Here is a 21178-nt window from a genome sequence, read left to right as displayed (position 1 = left end):
AACAAGATATGTAGATATGAAATTAAGTGCCTGTTTTTCCCGTAAATTTTCAGCTTGCAGTGAGCATAGCTGGATTAGCTAACGTGAGCACGCAAGCACTCAGTTACAGCCCTTCTGGCAAACCAGAGATCTGCCTCTTCAACCAGGGCCATCAGCAGGTGGCCAGAAATGGGTAAGAAAAGATCAAGTGTCTTTGAGACTTATCCCCAGTAGTATCCTACTCTGAGCCCAGTTTCATTTGCTGCCTCCTGATTCTTTTATAGGAAAACAAGAAGTAAATATTGATCCTTAGCTAAATTTCCATTTCCTTCATAATTCTGTAGGCCTTTAACGCTTCTCCGGGTTGATCTCTTTATACAAAACGTTGTTCTGTTGCCTGATAGCAGCATAGGCTGGCTTGTTCATTCCTATCTCTGGACTTTTTATTTCCCCCTAACACACTATTTTCATGCACAGCAAACCCTTTACAGAAATACAAACCAGAGTATCAATGGCAATGTCTTCTGGCCTGCGTGCAAGGAGAAAATTGAAGTGTGAATTGCACTGCCTGAGGAGTGCAGAGCTCTTTTCCAAATAAACCCAAGAAACTGTTCTTTGTCTTTAATTTCACTCATGGTTTTCATTAACTCAAAGATAAAATTATTACTTCTGTTCTCTATATGCAAAAAAGTTGTTATCCTTTGTTGTTTTTGTGTAAAACCTACCACCTCTTTTGTTTTAAGGAAGCGTTGTCTCTGCTTTCTTGATCCAGGCAGGTAAGATGTTTGTGACTCTTGTACGTTATTACTCAGATACAAAGAAAGGGTTTAGGTGTCTTGCATCTATCATAGATGACATAATGATTACAGTGTAACAAATCTTGATATGCAGCAATGGGAACAACTGACTAGAGTTCTGGAGCCCGTGTTTTGACTTGTAATTTAAGAGGTAGAAAGCAGACGACTTGACCTGCAAAAACCCCACAGTCAGCAAAGATAAAATTCCTTTTGTAGTTGCAGAGGGAAGTCAGAAAAGATGAACTATAAATGGAAGGAACACATGTTTTATTGTAAGCTCTTGTGATTTGGGAGAGAAAGAGGAGCTGCTGTTTCAATTCATTTACATGGACCTAGTTTGGGAGCTGTGAGGCAAGTGACTTAAAAGCTGCTGAATTTCTAATGCATACGGTCTCTGATTGAAAAGAATAATTCCTAAGCCTTAAATATGACTATTGTTAACAATATCTGGTAGCCTTCAGCTGAATAAACCCTTTTTTTGTCATCAGGGTCATAAATACAGTTACTGAGAAGCTTCAATTTTCTTGGCATACACCTAACAAGTGATATTATTACTGAGAAATTATTTACTTATCAGCAATATACAACACACAGGAATGGAGACTATCCTGTGTCCCTGTCCAAATCACACAGAAAACTGGTACATGCTAGATTAGTTTGAAACAATCTGTAGGTGCTACAGCAGGCATAAAATTCCCTAATTCCGCTAACCAAGGCTTCCACATCAGTTATGCTGTGGCGTAGCAAAGGGCAAGAGAGAGCTTGAGGCACCCAAGTGAAAAAATTAGAGTTTCTCAGATTAAATTCTGTATGCTTCTCCCCAGCTTCACCTGACTTGTGAGTGACCCAGAACTTTAAATTTCCTTGTGGTCCCACAGGCAATAGGGGTTTTCTTTACACAGAGGAACCCCTTGGACTGCTCTGTCCTCATCTCCTTCAGTGATTGTTCACCAGTATTTTCAGAAATCCTGCCTCCAAACGTGTAAAAGATAATTTAGAAAAAACTGAGCAGCTGAGTCAGTGAATGTGACAACTCCTGTTGGGTTTTTTTCAAGAATATTACATTCAGCAGGAAAGGGTGGTCCTACTTGAGCTTTAGATTTCCTTCAGGCAAATTCTTCCTCTTATTTTCTTATACTTCTGTGACCCTGTGTGCAAAATCTGTATGTACTTTTGATCTGTAAAGTGAAAATGTCTCAACATCTTTGGGTCTTTTTCTGGCAGTCTGGGTCTTCAGTGTCATCTGTATTTTGGCGGTGAGACCATCTCTACTATGAACCTCTACCTGAGGCAACTTGGCTGACTTGAGAGGGCCAAACAGAACTAACTTACAGTTACAAATACCATACGTATATGTCTTTCCGCCCTAAGTATTTCTTTATGAGACAGCAAAAAAAAACAACCCCAAGATTTCAAGTTTGCCAACTGTTACACTGGATGACTTCTATATGAGAGATACGGAATAAATGGCTGTAAAGAGAAGTGCAGCCATGAGATACATATCTTCCTGACTAGCTTCAGCAGTGACTGGGTCAGTCCTCTACAAAAATATCCGTCCTCTTCTCTGAAAGCCTAACTCATTCTGATGAGCCCTTCTTCTCAGGAAAGACTTACTGAAATTCGTGTGGTTGTCTGCACCCCTCTTCCTGAGGCTGTTTATGCTTCTAATGTAGAAGCTTTCTAACAATAAATTGCATTCATTTGTTTCTAGAAGTGGTGGGCATGGAAATAAAGTGTATTTTCTGAATTAGCCTTCTACTGGGCAGGTGTTACAAAGGTCACTGTGCAAGTCCTTTTACAAAAGGGTATTAATTAGTCATAAAGTTGCACAAAGTCTTCTGAGAACAAGGATGAGAGCCAGAGCCCTGCTGTGCCACATTGCCACTTCCTCACGGTGCAGGAGATGATGTTCCCTGTTCCTGTATTTTCCGTGCAGCCCATGATTCTTGCAGCAGAGCAGTAAGTTGCAACACCTATACCAGTGAATATTTTTTTCCACCTTCACTGCTGGTGAAATCTCTGGTTTAGAGGTAGGAGAAGTGCCTTGGAGTTCTGCCTTGAGAGGACCTGCCACGTGGATCTCCCTGCAGCACAAGCAAGCGCTCCAGCAGCACACAGTTGTGTAACGCATCTAAACCCATCGCTGTCACTTCTTTCTCTCTCTTCTGAATTTTCTGTTAGCTGGCTTCGTTTCCCCCATGTTTGTCTTTCTAACTGTTCTGAATCCTAGTGTTGTTCATTTAGTACTCTACCCTTACAGCTGGACTCCTAAAATTCATTAATGGCGATGTTGAGCATTGCTTCAGCAAAAGTCCCTGAGCCTCAAGCAGAACATTTACGGCTGACTCAGGACTCTATTCACAGTTTTCAGCAGTCTGGAGGAATCCAAAATTGCAGTCCTTCCTTTCTGTGCCCTTTGGCCGATTCACAATACAATCAGAAGCTGTTTACTGATCAGGTTTGATGGAAAATATCTGCCTTTGTATATTCCTGGGATTTCCCCTTGTGTATAGCAACTGCATGTGAAATGAAGTCATCTCCAGAAAAGGAAGTAGTATTGGGGGGAGGGAAGGTAAAAAAAAAAAAAAAAGAAGAAAAAAAAGAAAACAGGATGCTGCCTGAAGCATGATTAGGATGTTCATGCTACTCAATATGCAATGACTTCTTCAAAGAAAAAGTGACCACTGTGGTTTGAATGCATTAGTTGTATTTTTAAGGAAAAAAAAATTGCGGTAGCATTACTCAGGGGCTTTCCAGTGTTTCAGCTGGTATCACTATGTGTTGTCTTTAATATTAAATAAATACCTTTTTTCATTAATCATCATAACTGAAAAGTGATCACAATACATGAACCAAAGGGTTACTCAAACAGATATTTTATTTAATGTGACAAGGCCAAGACTTCCAGGACTGAGGAGAAACAGTAGTTGAGAATAAGGAAGGGACCAGAGAAGATCCCACTTGATCACACTCCATCCCTTACTCCCTGACCTCCTCCGCTGTGCAAGTTTCTATCCCCACAGCACTGCCAAAATGGGAAGTCTATTTTCTAGGTAGCCTTTACCTACTTGAGGGTGGAGGATAAAGTAATGACAGTTTTCCCAAAACTGTTGTATTTTCAAACCTATTGCAAAGCAAAGCAGAACTAACAACCCTGTGCTACATGGGTATTGCAATTCTGATCATCCACCTACTGGTGTAAATTGGGAATAAATGAAACTCTGTAGAGTCATGCTTTGACACTGGATCTAGATCTGAAGAGAACGAGGTCCTGAACTCAGAGGCAGTGAGGTGGTATGAAGCACAACAGCTACTAGGAGATGGAAGAGAGTGCATCGATCTCAAAGTCCTCTGTGTAAATCATCAAGGCATTTTTTATTTTCAGAGTTTCAGCTGTATGGAGGAAAAATCAGTTTGAACTGGAGGTAGAGGGCTTATGTGTATGCTTCTTGCCCCCACCTGAGAGAACAAAAGGTGAAGACAGAAGAACTTGGAGAGGAAGGGGAGTGCAGCCTGCATGTCATCCACGAGGGCCCATCCCCATCACGTGGGAAGCTGGCGTCTTGTGGGGCTGTTGGACACGGAGCAGACTGTGTGTACATTTACATCACGTGGAACCAAGACAGAGTTTTTAGCTCCTTAAACAAAGACCTCTGACACTGGGGCTGAGGGCGAGTGCTCCCACACCCTGGAAGCCCATCCAGAACTAACAGACCCTAAGGACCTGCTTGCGGGGCAGCACTGCTGGTCAGACGCTGCAGGGACATCAGCGGGCCCTGAGCAGCCAACTCTTCCCCAGGAATTCACTTCTGCTGGTTTATTTACAGGTTAAATACTTGCCCTGCTGAGTGCGTGGAGCTGATTTTTGCAGATTAAGATTTTCTCTTTATTCTGTGGTGTGTCGATTCTGAGTATTTGCAGTGGAAGACATTGTTTTCCCCTGTTAATAGGTACAGACAAGGATTTGGTTTGCTGTGTTACCCGGGTGTTCTGCTTGCCTCCTGCAGCTGTTACAGGTGCTGGACAGAAGTCAGGAAGGTCAGTTGAGATGGGAACAGGCCTGGGTCCTGTCTCTTCCCACCCAATCCTGCTCCTCAGGAAAAAAGAGCACAGGCAGCACCTCCAGCATGTACTTTTCCTGACTGGTAATGCTGTGAGGGAAGGTAATGGTCTTCAGGGGAACCAAACTAATTTTTCTTCTCACTGGCTCTCTCTCTTCTTTCCTTCTTTTCATGTTGTAATTTTGTTCCTATATAAAATTGAAAGCCCCATGGAAAATTATTCTGACTTCTTGGCAACTCCTGCTGTGGAGAACTTCCTTCAACTCCCGTGGATTTTGTAACGCTGATGAAAAGTCAGCAGCAGGTCAAACGAATGCTTTAAGTATGACCTGTTTTGCCTTCTCCCACTCCTCAGATCTGTGATAGCAAAGGAGAATACTTGTGTGACAGGGAGATTTGCACCTTGTTTTTTTTCCATGCACTCACAAGTAGCTCTCTAGATTTGTAAAGGCCCGGTGGTATGAAGACAGAATTCATATTTTTTAAGCCCCTGTCAATTGTCTGCAGTTTTATAGCACTTTTGGAAAGCAGCTCTGTTTGTGTGTAACATTTCTCAGATTTTGTGAACTTGAAATTAGAAAGACCATCGTTCAGCAGTGTAAATCTATGTCTAGCCATCTTGGTAGTTACACACTGAATCATGTCTCCTCACACCTTAAGCTTCTAGTGCACTTACAATTCACCCACGTGCTTTGGGGAAAGTGATGAAGCTAATCTTTAACTCTTCAGAAGCAAGTGACTTGACAGTTGAAAGCAGTTATTTGTAATGTGACCCAAACACTTCCTACCCACATGGATTTTCTTAACCTGAGGTAGATCCTATCTCTGTGTGACTGATCTGTGTACACTATGACTGTGGGTCTGATGTTTACGAAACCACCGTCAGCCAAGATCTGAACTATCTTGAACTGTCATGGTTAGAATTACAAGTGGGTTTGTACCTTTTGGAATTCCTAAGGTGTGTCCTGAACTTCTAAAAGCCCTGATTTCCCTCTGCTGCTCCCACCCTACCCTCTCTTCAGTATTATGCTTCAGTGTTGTCCTTCCTGGGCTTGGATTCTCTTTGAATAAAAAGCATCTTCTCCTGTTTATTGTAGGAAAAGTATTTGTCATTGGGATTCAATGAAAGATGTGAAAATTACTGATATGTATCACCATTTCTCTTACTTCCAGCGCAGACCTAATTTACTCTTCTAAGAAGTAACATAATTAGAATACGGGAATTTACCCACTTCAATTTAGCATAAACAGCTGTGTTGACACAGACCATTAGTAGCCAATGCCAAACCCAAATGCTTGAAATCATTAGTGTAGATCAGGGATATAAACCTGCAGCAAGGAGTTTGATTTTCCCCAGCACTTATTTCACGGAATGTCTGCCAATGCCTGTTTCTTAAGTCCAGCCTGTTGAGGTATACAGTCCTAGTACAGTTAACCAGGAAACCATCTGTTAAGAGTGTAAGGCACGTACTGGGGGTAGTCACTGAGCCGAACGTTAAACCACACACACAAAACAATAGCCCTTCCCCATTCTTCTTAAACGTGACCGCTGAAGAGCTTGGGAATTGTTAAGAGTCATTATAAGCTTTGATTCCTGCATATCTGGCATCATTTTCATTTCGGAAGTGGCATGCTTGACTGCGCACTGGCTGACAGTCTTTCTTAAGGTTCGTTCTGTCAGTCACACATATTCTTCAGAAAAAAAATGGGTCGCTTCTGCAAAATCTCCATGATTTCTGCAGCGCTGGAGGACAAAAACTGCTTGGGTAGTAGGATGTCCTCCAGGTGATTTTTTCATAGGCTTTCAGATAGTAAATGAGAAATGCAAGAGACCTAGGACTCTCCCAATTCATTAGACTTTATGTTTGCATCTACTTTCTGGCTTTTATGAGACTTAAAAAGTTATCTCCTGGTAAGACTGGCCTCCTGTATTCTCGTTTTACTGTTCTACTTGAGGCATTCAGCAAAGTTCTGTTCCACCAAATCCACTAAGGATTTGCTGATCTTAAAGGATTTGAGATGCCTTTGAGACATCTTTTTTTTCTTCTTCTTCATGCTCACTGTGTCCTTCCTAGGAATCCTTGAGATGGTCCAAAAGCAGCTCTGACTTTCCCACCACCCAGGAGGTCTGATGGAGCAAACCTTAGAGACTAAGTATTCCTCAGAGCTGGTAGGGAATAAACAGAGCAACACTGTAAGCTCACCATTCACAGTCTGATTTGTAACACAGCCCTGAGAGCAAGAAGTTCCCCAGTTCACCTTTTTTCTGGTATTAGCATCAGATCTGTCACCACAACTAAAAATGCTTTCCCTTTCTCTGAAGTGGATGTAAACAAAACTGTGCTACTTTGAGGTTCACTGCCTGTCATCTTGAAAATATAGCCCTTACGCTGCCTGTAGGCTTCATTTTGCTTTGGAAAAAGATCTTTGCTTCCCTATATCCCCCAAAGCTATCTTTCAGGTTTATTTGGATTCAAATGTCCCATGTCTGACTTCAGAGATTTCTCACTCCCTATTGCAGACAACCTCCTCGACAAACCATTGCATGAACACTCTGGGTTGGAAATACTGATGTTCAATAGCACTGCAGGTATGATCTAACCAGATACTTACTATTGCCTCTTCTCGAACCAGGTGGAGAATCAGAGTTTCACAGAAAGACATGAGAGAATGAGGTTGGAAGAGCCCTCTGGAGACACCCAGTCCACCCTCCTAAAAACACGTACGTGCACATGCATGCGCCTTCTGCCTCTTCAAAGTAGGGTCAGCTACAGCAGGTGCCTCAGGACCTTGTCAAGCTGGGTTTTGAATATCACTAGGGATGGAGTCTTTGCACCCCCTGTATCCTTTCTTTTTATGTTGGAGTTTTGTCAGGAGCTCCTTGTTCATCCACGCAGGCCTCCTGCTGCCTTTGCTTGATTTCCTGCTTGGTGGGGTGGACTGCTCTTGAGCTTGGCAGGGAGGCGATACCTGAAGATCAACCAGTGCTCCTGAACCCCTCTGCTTTCCAGGGTAGTCTCCCATGGGATTCTTCTGAGCAGATCCCTGAGGAGCCTGAAGTCTGTTCTCCCGAACCTGACAGCTGTGATCCTGTTTTGTTGCCTTGCCCCCTCCTTTCAGGATCCTGAACTCTAGCGTTCAGGGTGCTGCAGCCACAGTTGCCCCTGGTATGATTTATGCTAATAACTTCATTGTTTTGGTGTGGTAACAGCAGAGTGGTATTTCTCAGACCCGCAAGGAGCACCACTACAAAAACTGTAGTCAGGTTTTTGCCAGAACCTGACCCCATGACTCAGTGCCACCTGTACTGATGGGTGATTCATGAATCCTGGCAAAGCAGTTCGGTGGTGACGGTTAGTTTGGCAAGGTATGGCATTCAGAGTTTGAACCTTATGTCCCACCTTGAGTCTTAGAAGACCTCACAGCACAATAACATGGCTGCTTTAACACTCCTCCTACTGCACATGAGCTTCATTGTTGCTTTTGTGTTGACTGCAGGTTTGGTACCGATCGCAGGCGGAGCGTGATGAGCATTTCCAGAGTGACTCTGTGAGCATGGCAGGCCTAGCAAGCTAACACAGGTGGGACGTAAACAGTTTTTTGGGCAATATTACCTTAAAGAGTAATTGCCAAGTGCCATATTCATAGCATTTGACTGTCCAGCACTTACATACAGTTGTGTTAACTTGGAGCCATCTTTGGTGAAAGCTTGCAATTACACACACGGCACTGCAAAGGTCCTGTACTCACACTGCACCTCTCAGAACTGTTTCTGCAGTTTTAAAACACTTTTCACTGTGAAATGAAAGTCACTTTGGAAAGTATTGCAGATCATAAAATTGCCCAGTTTTGTATGCCAGGAGTGGTGACAGGGGCTCAGGTGCTTTACCTCATTCCAGACAAGTGCTGGTTAGTTGTAAACCACTGTGCGTTTATTAGTTATGTGGATTTGTTTTGCCCTTTAGTGAGGGAGATGTAACAGTGGTTTTGATCGGGGAATGGTTACTAAACCAGAGTTTGAAAATTTCCTTCCAGTTGAAGTTGCAAAATGAGCAGGATGTGCACTTGTTGACTTGTACGTCACTGTTCACCTTTCGCACGAGTTTTTGAAGTATGCTATAGAAGTGTGGGAAATGGAACAACTACAGATTACATTTGAACTCATACCTTTTTATTATAATCTTTAAGTAATAAGGCTTGATTTTCAAGGTATGGAATTGAACAGGAAGGGAGAAAATTAGTTGTGGAGTATATTTGTGCAGCCTCATTGAAATTTTTAGTCTTTCATGCCCAGTTTCAAGATAGAGCTCAGTTTACCATCGATTTTTGGAACACTGTCTGCTAGAATGTATATTCAGAATGAAAAAGCTGATGTATATTCTTTGTTGCTCTGGCGAAAACACTCCTGCCATGATAGGCAATAAGATCCAGTCCAACACTTTGTAGCACAGTAGTACTTTCTGTCACATACTTTTTTCATTAGTGTTTTGTGATACTTGTTTATGAAGTTACTAATTAAAAACTGTGTGTCATGTCTTAAACTCACCATAGTGCATTCCGAAAGGAATGCTTGTAATTCTGTATAAGCCAGAGCATGTCCTGCTTTTTTCACAACCCAGTCTGAAAGGAAATGCCAAACATTATGGTAATCATTTACCAAAACAAATTTCAGATGAAAAGCATGTGTCTGTAGCAGAAGGCATAATAGCAAACAAATTTGGGTTTCGTACACATTTTTTGAGTACTTACAGGATTTGTTGACAGTAAGAAGTGTAAACCAAGTGGCACAAGTTCAAACCATGAATTAATTGCTTCCCTTCTGAAGATACTAAAAATCACATTTTACTATTTAGGCAGAACATTAAGGCCAGTTGTGTTGCACCATGGTGAATTCCTTGGAGTCCCTCCTTATTGGTCTCTCCTTATTTCTTCTCTCAGTCAAAGATATTTCCTAATCATCAACAGTTATTGGGCTGTCTTACTATGGTTTGGACAGATTAGTCCAGAAAGGAATAGTGTTTCTCATCAATGTGCAGTCAAATGAGAATTTCAGTGGAGGACTTTTGGGACTGACTGTGGGGTCTGGGAATAGGAATGGGCTGAGATTTCTGAAGTGCTCATTGTTGCAGACAAATTTGTTTCACTTCAATGCCTGTCATTTTTTTTTTAAGGGTGATACTTTTTAATTTTTTTTGAGGGGGTCCCATTTTATACTCTGACTCCATAATAGCAGTAGTGAAATATCTGAGGAGATGATGTGCAAGCTGCACTGCAGAGGTAGGAACAAGAGGCCAGGGCTGAGGAAGGCACAGTAACTTCTTAGGCTGGCTACCCCAAAGCTGTATGTCTCTAACAACATCCTTAGTTGTAACAACACAGCCTAGAAAATAATTTACTGTAATCCACTGTATGAAGCATCAGGTGTGCTGTATTAGCTGGCAGATAATATCTGAAGGATTAGCAACAATTGCTTTAAAGCCTTAAAGGTGCCATCAAATTAATTTACGTGACACAATAAGACATAATGACATTTTTAGCACAGAATGAAAGCTGTCTTTATTAAACACCTTACTAACATACACATCTCTTCTCCATTTTGTGGGATGTTCAACTACGTTGGCTCTTCCTGGTAGCAGCAATGAGGTGTGCTGCTAGCACATGTTGGTGTAAGGAAGTGTTGGCTGTCTCTGATAATATGTGGAATGCCTTAACCTCCACAGCAGCCAGTGAGGGTATCAGGTACTTGGCGCTGCTCAGGGAGCAGTCAGACCATACTGTTATTGTTTCTAGTTTACAGCTACTATCACAACTATAGCATTACAGCTAGGGTACTGTGTTGCACGTGTCTGCTATGGTATAAATGGAAAACAAGCAGGCTGCAGGCAGAAGAGCAGTTGCTGCCTAAGGTGAGTCACTCACTGACATTCCTTGTGTCTTTCTAACTGTGAGTATGTCTCCCCTTGCTGTCAATCTGCAAAAGGCAATGGCCATACATTGCATCTTTGCTGCTTTTCAGGGCCTCATCCTCAAGCGCATGTACCGGCCATCGTTCATTTAAAAATTAATCATTCATTGTGGGGACATCCAAAGGCTATTTTCATCTCATTCTTTTACTTGGAGGCAGGAACTTGGTAACGAGTTCCAGCAAGGCGAAAAATCATACCCACATCGTGTTGCAATCTCATTGCGTTGCAGTGTCATCCTGGGAGCCCTGTGTAAGTCACTTCTGCACTAGTGGCACGCAAGGAGGATGCTGTCATTTCGTGCGAGCAGTGGTGGTCCCTCTTGTGTGGTAGCAGGGCGGCTCAGCATTTTAACATTTCTGTTAAGTGAGAATGCTTCAGCTCCGAGCAGGCAGCATTTCACCACCATTCAGCCAAAGTTCCTGGCGTAGCTCATTAGTGGGTTCAGAATATTCATCTGTTCCTGTAAGAGGATCAGCAAGTGGATGCATTTGATCTCTCTCTCAGCATAAACCCAGCAGACAGCACACACTTGCAAACGTCAGGAGTGGCAGAGAGTGCCTATACAGAGTTTCCAGCAGCACTTGCAGTCTTACCAGATGGAGTCTTAGAGCCATTGGTGCAGGGCTTATGGCAGGTCGAAAGACTCCAGCACCAGCAAGCACCCCGTTTTCCTATTTTTGAAGAGTATCTAGAATAACAGGCTACTCGTCTGAAGCCAAGCTTGTGCACAAGGAGTAGCAGGGGTGACAGACCTGAGGTGCTCTGCCCACCACCCCATCACTGAGCTGCAGCTCTTTGAAATCAGAGGAGCCTTTCCTCACCCTGCAGCACTCTTGCACAACCAGCAGCTACTCGCTTTTGTCGAAAGCAGCAAAGAGAAGGCCCAGATCACAAAGCTGAGATCGGAATCTGGATCTGAAGCTCCTGTTCCCGTGTGGGTATTTGAACACAGAAATTTTGTCGTGAGGCTCACCCCAAGGATAATGAAACCACTTTGTGAGAAGAAAACATAGATGTGCATGTTTTCTAGCTAGCGTTGTCTGGTATGTGATGTGATGTTAACATTCTGCAGGGTAACAGCATGGCCTTTGATATTCAAGGTTGTACCCCTGGATCTGAGTGTGGATACTTAAATAAGCAGCCTGATTTTCAGGTCTGTAACTGCTGTCAAAGTTGCTGGTTATCTGTGAGAACAATAAAGGCAATTTCAGTATCTTCCTTAAGAATCTCAAAGGTGAGGCTGTAATCCTCAATGGTCATCCCGGAGCAAATTAATTATCTCAGAAGATTTTTTATTTCTTTGTGCTCGACTTCTCTCTAGAATTACATAGCCACATAGATTGAAACTGCCTGTTTCCCAGGAGATGTGTTTGAGTTACTGTGACTCTGTTCTAGAGATTCAGAAAAAGAAACATGCTGAAGTAGACAGCATGGAGGGAAGTTAGTTTACGGCCTTGAGAACTGAGCAGTTAACACTTTTATTTTATGAAAGATTATATACACATTAGAAAACAGGAGGAAAGGATTGCCATTGGGTTATGTGATTGAATAAAGTATTGGAACAGTTCTAAGGCAAAAGGCACAAGAGCAGACCCCAGACAATGCAAGGGAAACAGGGTTTTCTTGTTGCAAAAGTAGATCTGTGAGTTACCATGTATACTTTGAAGTATGGATCTAGAAGACCTTTGAAAGAAATATCACCTTCATTCTGTCTGTTTTGCTCAAAAAGATGCAAATTACAGGTATGAGCTTATCATTAACATTTTAAGCACTTTAACCTTTTGAAATGGAAACAGAATTTGTAACGCCGCAGAAAAAAAGAAGAGGCTTGCTTTCTTCCTTTCTGAAATAAATATACCTTTTAATCCCCTGGGAAGATTCAAACAGTATATTTCACCCTCATCGCGTTTCAAACAAATAAACTGACACAGAACAAAGAATTTGAGTTGGATTAGGGCTTTGCTCCACACCTTAGAGCCAGGAAATTCAGCTACAGGTGACACACCCATTCTCAATGCAAGCTGTTTTTCTTTTCATAGTAATGCCAGGTATAGGCACTAGCAGAAAGCCAGATTTCCTGCCAGGAGGTGATACAGGTCACACTTCTAATGTAGGATTTGCATGATTTATTTCTGTTTGGAATGGCTTGACCTAATACATTGCTGGGGATTGCAAGGGGCTTATTCACCTCACTGGAGTCACCAGTTTCCCTATCACACTTCCAACTTGCGTAATCTGCTATTTCCCCCCACCCCATCTCACATGCCTTAACAAGACTGCTTAAGTGAAGAACACAACCAAGATTTTCTTCTGGTATGTGATATAGTACAAGCCCCAAGTGTCTAGGTGTCAAAGACCTAAGTCCCACCACCTCTGCCATTTTTACAACATCAAATTATTTTCTCATGTGCATAGTTCACCACTCTCTGGAATTCAGAGGTTTAATAGCTCTGTTTCAGAAGATGTGAAACAGGTGAACATAATAAGCATTTGATAATTTAATTAATTATTTTAAATAATTCTTTAAATATTTAAATAAATTAATTTAATTAATCATTTAAGCATTCGATCCATGGGAATATTTTACTTCAAAAAGCCTGAGGTGAAGCATTATGAGCAGACACCAGCAAGAAGGGGATGTTACAGGAAGTTACCAACTGAGTATATTACTTACTCCAGAAATAAATTCACAGAATCCATTTGAAATCATCTTTATTTAAACACAGGTTGCAAAGCAAAACATCTCCCCTGCTGTTACTTGAGTACCTACATTTAAATAGATCTAGATTTATTTCTAACTAATATCAACATAATGTTTTGGATCTTGAGATAGCAACCAGAAAACACTACAAGGAGTCAGTGCTCAAGTTCATAGCAAGTTGAGAGCAGGTGGGTGTCAGGGCCCAGCAAGGACCAGCTGCTCCCCAAGAGACGGGGAGCCAAGCACCATAACCCCCGGCAGCGCAGGGACCTCGCTGCCTGGGCGCCCTCCTATGGGACTGAGCCAGGTGGGCCGGGCAGCCCCAGAGATCACAGCCAGGGTCAACCACGAGCCCACATTGCCAGGCCAGTTCATGGCAGTTAGGCATGTCCAAGATCAGATCAGAAAGTCAAGTGACAGGTCCACGGTCTGGATCAACACAGTCCATGGCCAGGCAAAGCTGAGACTGAATCGGAGACAAACACTCCTCCACCAGAGTTCAAAAAGACTAAAAATGCCAAAGCCTGACCTTAAATGAGCTTCTGGGCCCGTGGGCGAGGGTGTTCCTGGGGAGGCTCTACGTGAGGCCCATCAGGGCTGCTGGGGGCGATGGGTGTGCTCTGACCGCAGGCAGCCTCTGTTGGAGTGATGTCCCCAGTGCTGAAAATGCTGTGTTTTCACCTGCTTGTCATTGCTAGAGGAGTTCAACGAGGTCATTAAATAACTTGGCTGGAAGTACTGAAGTGGCAAAGCTTAGTAAGACTCAACAGCCTTTCTTCCTTCAGCTACAGCCTGCAAAAAATGGAGTTTCAGCTTAAAAGACCTTCTGTGGCTTTTCTGAATGTCTGATTTCTTACCCAGAACTCCTGTACAGAAATAAAACTCAGGCTAAATCATTCCTGAACAACAAAGGAAAAATACAGAAGCTTTCCTTCCGGTTATGGCAGTAAAGCCCTTTATGAATCTCTTTGCCTTCCATCTTCAAGTGACAACTGAGCTTCAGAGACATATCCCCTGGTTTTTTTTTAATTGCCTCCAATGCATGCCGCTCAGTGTAAACAGTCCTTTAGTGCAATGCTGTGAGAGGCTGCCTGCTCAGTGCCAGACACCAAAGGGATTTTAAATCACAGGTGCTTGCTCTGGGCTTGATCTTGTGTCCCTTGACAGCAGTGGCAAAATTTCCTGGTGGTGTGTTTCATGGTCCAGTTGTTGGCTGCAAATGCCTTTGGATTTGCAGAAAGCTTGAAAGCGTGATTTTCAGAGTGCATCTTTGCTTCTTTTTGTAAGCCAGATATATTTGAATCTGAAAGTAGGTATCCAAACCCACGTCATTGTTTCAAAAAAGCCTTGTCTGTGGATTTCACCATTCCTTATGTTTTTAATATTAATACTTTTCTCACTAGTGATGATGATTCCTACCAGATTTATTCATATTCCCAAGTGAGAGGTGTTACATAGAGACAGCTTGCTACTATTAACAGGCATTGCACAATTTTTTTTCTAGGGAAATTGCTTATACTGTTGTAGCAGAAAAAAAAGAATGAAGATGTATTCCCATCACCAACATCACACACAATGAGATTAAGTGTCCAAACATGGACTTAAATTGTGTTCTTGAGAATTGCTTCAAACAGGAAGAGAATAAACTGATGCCTGTGTGATTTTCAGAACTTGGTAACAAAGAAGCACTCATATTTTATTTTATACGAAACAGAATAATTTATGATACTACATTGAAAGTAACCTGCAGCAACGAGTTGCTGAATGTATACACAAACCACCCAGGAAACAGCAGGGTGCTGCCTGGGTGACTGAGCCTTCTCTTTCGAACACAAGTGCTCCATTGTATTGTCAAGTCTGTTTTGGAGTTTGTGCTCGTAGTGTTTTGCTGTGTTGGCTTCAGGCACGTTGGCCTGGTCTTGACAATAGTCAGATTATCCATAAGCATCATAACTGGTGAGACATTTATGAATGAGATGTGCCATTCAATGGCCACAGTGAAAACAGCATCTAACAGATGGTGAGGGTCTAATTCTAGGAGAAGTCCTCTCAACAGAATCCTCTTGTCGCACTAGTCCCAGTATCACTCCCTGTCTTTCACATAAAGATTTATTTGCTGTCCATTTAGCAAGAAGAGCAACAGGATAAAAAAATAAAATAAAATATCTATACTTCCTGCAGGTGATCCAGTGCTGGCACGCCTCCTGTCTCAATCATTTTAGGTGCTGTCAGATCCAGCAGATAAGAGCTCAGCCCTATATACCTGATTGCAGTGTTCAATGGGATACAATGTTTTGTCTCTTTGCAATCCAGAGCCTCATTAATCTGAAAGCTGAAAGAAAGGAAATATTCCTATTTACAACAATGGCAGAAGTAGCCTCTTGCACTTAGGACAGAATGGGCTGGGGTGGGTGTATCCATTTCTTGTTTTGTCCAGGATTTAGCATTTTTGGTCCAGGTTTTTTCCTTTAATAATAATGTAGCTTTGCTAGGGATGTTGGTATTTCTTTTTGGAAGTGCTTCACTAACAACTTCAAGCAAGCAGGTAGCTGTAGTATTGTTTCAGCTTCTTTGTCCAGGACCAGTTATCTTTTCTGTCATCAAACCATTGTAGGGCTTATAACCAAAACCAGACATCTCATGACCTCTTTCTGTGCTTCGTTCTTGTCCAGGAAGGTCTGCTGATGCCCCTGAGGATGGGATGGACCCGTTTTCTGCTGCAGATCTGCCCCCGCAGCCTGGGACCCAGCGCAGGGACCCCTTTGGCAGGAAAACCCTCGGTGTGGTAATGCAGGTGAGTCAGCTGGCTACTGGCGAGCTGTGGAGTGTGCATGAGACACAGGTGTATCCCAGTCCATCCCTTCCCTCCCTCTTTTCTGCCCCAGGTCACCACAGTAAATGTAGCACAATAAAATGTAATTGCAGTGCTTCTTAAGGCAGTCTAATTAGGGAGTCGGGTTTTTCCTCGTGTATCTTTTAGCCAGGAGGGGTTTATATACGTGGTAAGGCAGCAGTACCTATGCATGAAACATCGAGGAGCCACTCGGAGGTTCATCCCACACCGGCTGTTCTCTCGGGTAAGGATTCCCAGATCCGACGGGGCAGCGGCCGCAGCCCCCGCTGGCTGCTCGGTGCGCCCAGGCAGATCCACAGCTCCACCTGGAGGCCAAGCCCGACACAGCAGCCTCTTGCCACGGCCCTCGGAGCTTGCTCTTAGGAATAGTCAGAGACAAGGCAACACCGAATCCAAAATCTGTATCCCTAGCCCTGCGCTGCTCATGCGTATCCAGTTCGTTCCACCTGAGCGACTGCTTATACACGAGAGCGTTTTGCTGGTACCTGGAAGTGACCACTGCCTTGTGCCTGAAGTTGTTCCCCACAGTTATCCCTTGCTGTAATCACATATTAGTATTATTAGATATGATCAAAAGGTCGCTGATGGGAGACTTGATTGATACATGCTGTGCCATACTTAGGCTGCGGGTGGAGTGTTTCAGAGGACAAGGAGAACTCTTTCCTCTCTGTACGTAACAGCTCTTTGAGATGGAAGTTCACACCTTCCTGATGCCCTTCGTGTCAGAGCAGAGGTCCCAAAGCAGCTCTGTGGGACCCAGGCCACCTCTCTCCAACAAGAGAAATGTCCTGCCTTCTGTTTCTAACTTTTTATTCTTCTGCATGAGTAATTTCTCCTCTCCTTTCTTAAAGGACTCTTTGGTGGTGGACATTGTTGATTTCCTCCACGGAGCCAGCGTGTCCCTGCCACTTGGGATCCTAGCAGGCATCCTAGCAGGTCCTGAGCCATGGCTTTCACCAGCAAAAGCTGTGTCAACCCTTCCCTGATATTCTAGGTGTAGCCCTGTGTTTGCTGACTCTATCCTTTGTACTTTTTTCCTACTGATTTGCCTGGTAAAGGCATCAGTTTACTGGTCTGTGGTTTTCCAGACTTTCAGAAGACTTACCTTTAAAACCAGGCCATTTTCAAATCTGATACCAAAGGCAGGTGTAAACGAGAAGTTTGGCATCTGCTATGTTTTATCCCTGCACATAGCATGCCAGACTCAGTATTCATGTCATGTTTCCTCTGTTTGATCATTCTTCAACCCTTGGAAGCCACCTTTCAGTCTAATAACCCCCTTAACACTGTTTAATTACATGGGCCCTTAAACATCTTCCCGACATAAACATAACAGTTCTTTTTTCTGCACTCCAGAGTCAATAGAACATTCTCAAAAGTGGTAACTCTGATACACAAACACTGACAGCTCTAACAGTGGAAGAGCAAATTCATCTCAGCTTCACCAAGTTAAATACAAGGGTTTTGTCAAAATGAATTGTCAGCCCACGAGCTGTGACCTTGGGGCTATACCGCCTTGTGGTACTTGCACTTCACTGCACCCTCATTATCAGCCTTACAGGGCAGGCACTGCTCAGTTCGGAGGTGTTTCCCCGTGTTACGGTGTTGCTGACACCAGTTCGATACAATTATTGGTGGTTGTGTTAGAATTGTGGTTCTTTCAGTTCTTTAGAGACCAGGAAAAAGGCTAACAAACATGTCATCAGAAGCATTTGTAGTTCCAACAGCCACAGAGAGGTGAAGTACTGAGAGACAAGCCCAATGTAAGCGAGGTGGTTGGCATACAAAATAACTTTTATTAATATACCATCTTTACGTGGAACTTTTGAATGCAACAGCATTTACTTAGTTTATGTACCAGAGAAGGCTTGCAATAACTTGTTTTTCTGGAAGGAGACTTAGTGGAAAACACAGCTAAAGAAAATCAAACAAGATGAGGATAGACAAGCTAAGTGAGAGCTGGCAGACATAAATTTTACATTCACAAGAACTTCTGACAAAATCCAAGAGCCATTTCAGTTTTCTTTCAGCTGGTAAATTAAGTATAAAAATATACATTTTGTAAGGCAAACTTAAAGTTATGAAATTTTAGTTCTAAACAGCATTCAAACAACTACTGCATTAATTAAAAAAATTACTGCACTCCTGAAAATGCTTTAACAGCGTACCATTAAAATTATTTTGACTCCACAGAGGCCCTGGAAGCTTGTAAAATATAAGTGTTGCAGTGACATGCACAACTGGGCCGTAGATCTAAGTTCCTGGATACAAAAAACACAAGGCATGAGGACGTGGATATTTAAGGCTCAGGCCTTTTTAATTACTTCTGCCGTTGTGTTTGCTTTTTGTAGGAAAATAAGAAAAGCAAACAAAACCAGTTTAAATTAAGATCTTTGAAATATGTCTTAAGATACAGTGCCAGGCACCCAGGGAGATGGAGCAGAGCAGCACAGCCATGACTCACGTCGGGTCTCTGGTGCACGCTTTGCTGCAGAAGCCAGCAGGGGCCAGTGGAAGCTCACCAGGCTGGGCTACAGAACACCTGCCACCCAAGCCCAGCTAGCGGTGGCAGGTCCCCTACCCCACTGCTTCCCTGGCAGAAGTTTAGCTGCTCAGCACACCCCTTGGTCATCTTGCTTGCTAAAAGTCTCCTCTGGTACCTTAACAAGGCAAGCCGAGCAAAACCAGAGCTTGTAGCCACAAGGAATCAAGAGTCCAAGTACCACACAAGGTCACAGCAGTGAAGCAGAACCAAAGTAAAGCTAAGAAATCCATCCACAAATCACAACCAGATCACCCAGTGATTGCCTGTCCAGTCTAGAGTGACAAGAAAGCAATCCATTCTGCAGATCAGGATCAGTAGGGCACAGATACATCTGCCGCTGAGACCAAAATCAATACTCTTCCAGCACGACCCAGAGTAACTCCTCCAGGCTGAGCTTAAATAGGGGCATAGGCCCATGAGTGGGAATCAGGGGGTGAGGAAGTTCCCCATGAGGCAAATCAGGGTCATTAAGGTGAATCGGTGCCCTTGGAGTGCAGGCACTGAAAGAGATGTTTCCATATTGCAGCATGCGTGTGTCATTGCTGTATGAAGTCCGTTATGCTGGGAAAAAGCATATCCTCCACCTGGCAGGGGCTTGCTTGATGGTGGGGAGAAGATGAAGCAGAAGGATCTGGCTCCAGAGGAATGTCATCTTTGATGAAATTTCAGGTAACAAAGGCAGCTGTCTGAGGACAGCAGAGACAAAGGACAGCCTCTCTTGGAAAAGCATGGTAATTTAACTGCAGATCTGTGGTGGTCTATGTCAAAAGAGCGATGCCAGGCTTGAACATTCACATCGAAATGTAAAAATGGTTGTGGATCTATGAGTCTTCAATTTCAGGGTATTTCACTAGATATTCCTATGAAAACAGGCTGAGAGAGTTGGGGTTGGTCAACCGGAGAAGAGGCAGCTCCAGGGAGACTTTACATCGGCCTTCCAGTACCTAAAGGGGCCAACAAGAAAGCTGGAGAGGGACCTTTACAAGGGCCTGTAGCAATAGGGCAGGGGGGGAATGGTTTTAAATTAAAGGAGGGTAGATTTACATCAGATATGAGTAAGAAGTTCTTCACCATGAGGACGGTGAGGAGCTGGCAGAGGCTGCCCAGAGCAGCTGTGGGTGCCCCATCCCTGGCAGTGCTCAAGGCCAGGCTGGACGGGGCTGGCAGCAGCCTGGGCTGGTGGGAGGTGTCCCTGCCCGTGGCAGGGGGTGGGAACTGGGGGGTCTTCATGGTCTCTTCCAACCCAAACCATTCTGTGGTTCTATGATTCTATGATATTCCTTAACTTTTCACAGCAGTGTCTGAAATTTATTGCTGTAAATGAAGGCTTGAAAATTCGGTGCCATCTCTTGCAGCATTACTGAGCTGACTACTACAGGAGTGCACAAGGCCAAAGAGGATCTGTGCAGATACCAGGCGTTCTGGGAGAGGAGCATTCAGCTCCCTGTCCATATGCCTCCAGTAATAGCTGGACATTTACTGCTCAGGTGCGGTTTCCATTTCTGCAATACCTTTTGCATAAAATTTCATGTCTGAAATTGCTTCCATTCCTGCACCTGTTAGAACCTGTGCTCTCTGCACGGAGCTGGATGAGCATACCATCCGACTTACAGTCCTAAAACCACTCCTGTTTCTTTACAGCTTTCTAGTTGATTGACCCTCCTCTCATTGGAGACTGTCTCCGCCACCCAGCAGCCCATGGTTTCCTGCGGTGTGGATCACCTCTTGCAAGCGTGGTACATCTTCCCTGTGCAGCATACGCTGTAGAAGCTGGGACAACACCATCCCCGAGGCTGAATTTGCATTTCCAGTGGGCAGCTTGTTCAGATTCTTCACTTGTAAGGACATGTGTACTGGCTAGAAGCAAGGTATCGCCCACAGGGCTGAGAATGACAGTTTCAGATGGAGCAAATTCCAAACTGGAAGACACACCCTCCGAACAACTGCACAGGGAAGGATCTTTCCAGAATTTCAGCATCTCCTAAACAGCTATTGACTTGTTTTTGTCGCTTTCACAGGAACAAGCAGAGTTCATAATCCAAATCATATAGTGATTTTCTGTACTGCCATGTTCCATTTGTCTCCTTTCTCATCTGGCTTTGATTTTCCAAAGCATTTCTAGACTGGAAAGGCATTCAGATATCCTCAATGCTGAGATCAAATTTTAGCCTTGCTAATTCCCATGAAACGTGGTGTAGGTTGTAAATGTGTTAGCCAAGCACTGAGAGAAGATTTAGTCCTTCAGAGTTAGAGGCTCTATTGTTCCAACCAGCGC

The sequence above is a fragment of the Falco peregrinus genome, chromosome 2, assembly GCF_023634155.1.
Source record: "Falco peregrinus isolate bFalPer1 chromosome 2, bFalPer1.pri, whole genome shotgun sequence".
Classification (NCBI taxonomy): Eukaryota; Metazoa; Chordata; class Aves; order Falconiformes; family Falconidae; genus Falco; species Falco peregrinus.
Note: the sequence above shows the minus strand (reverse complement) of the source record.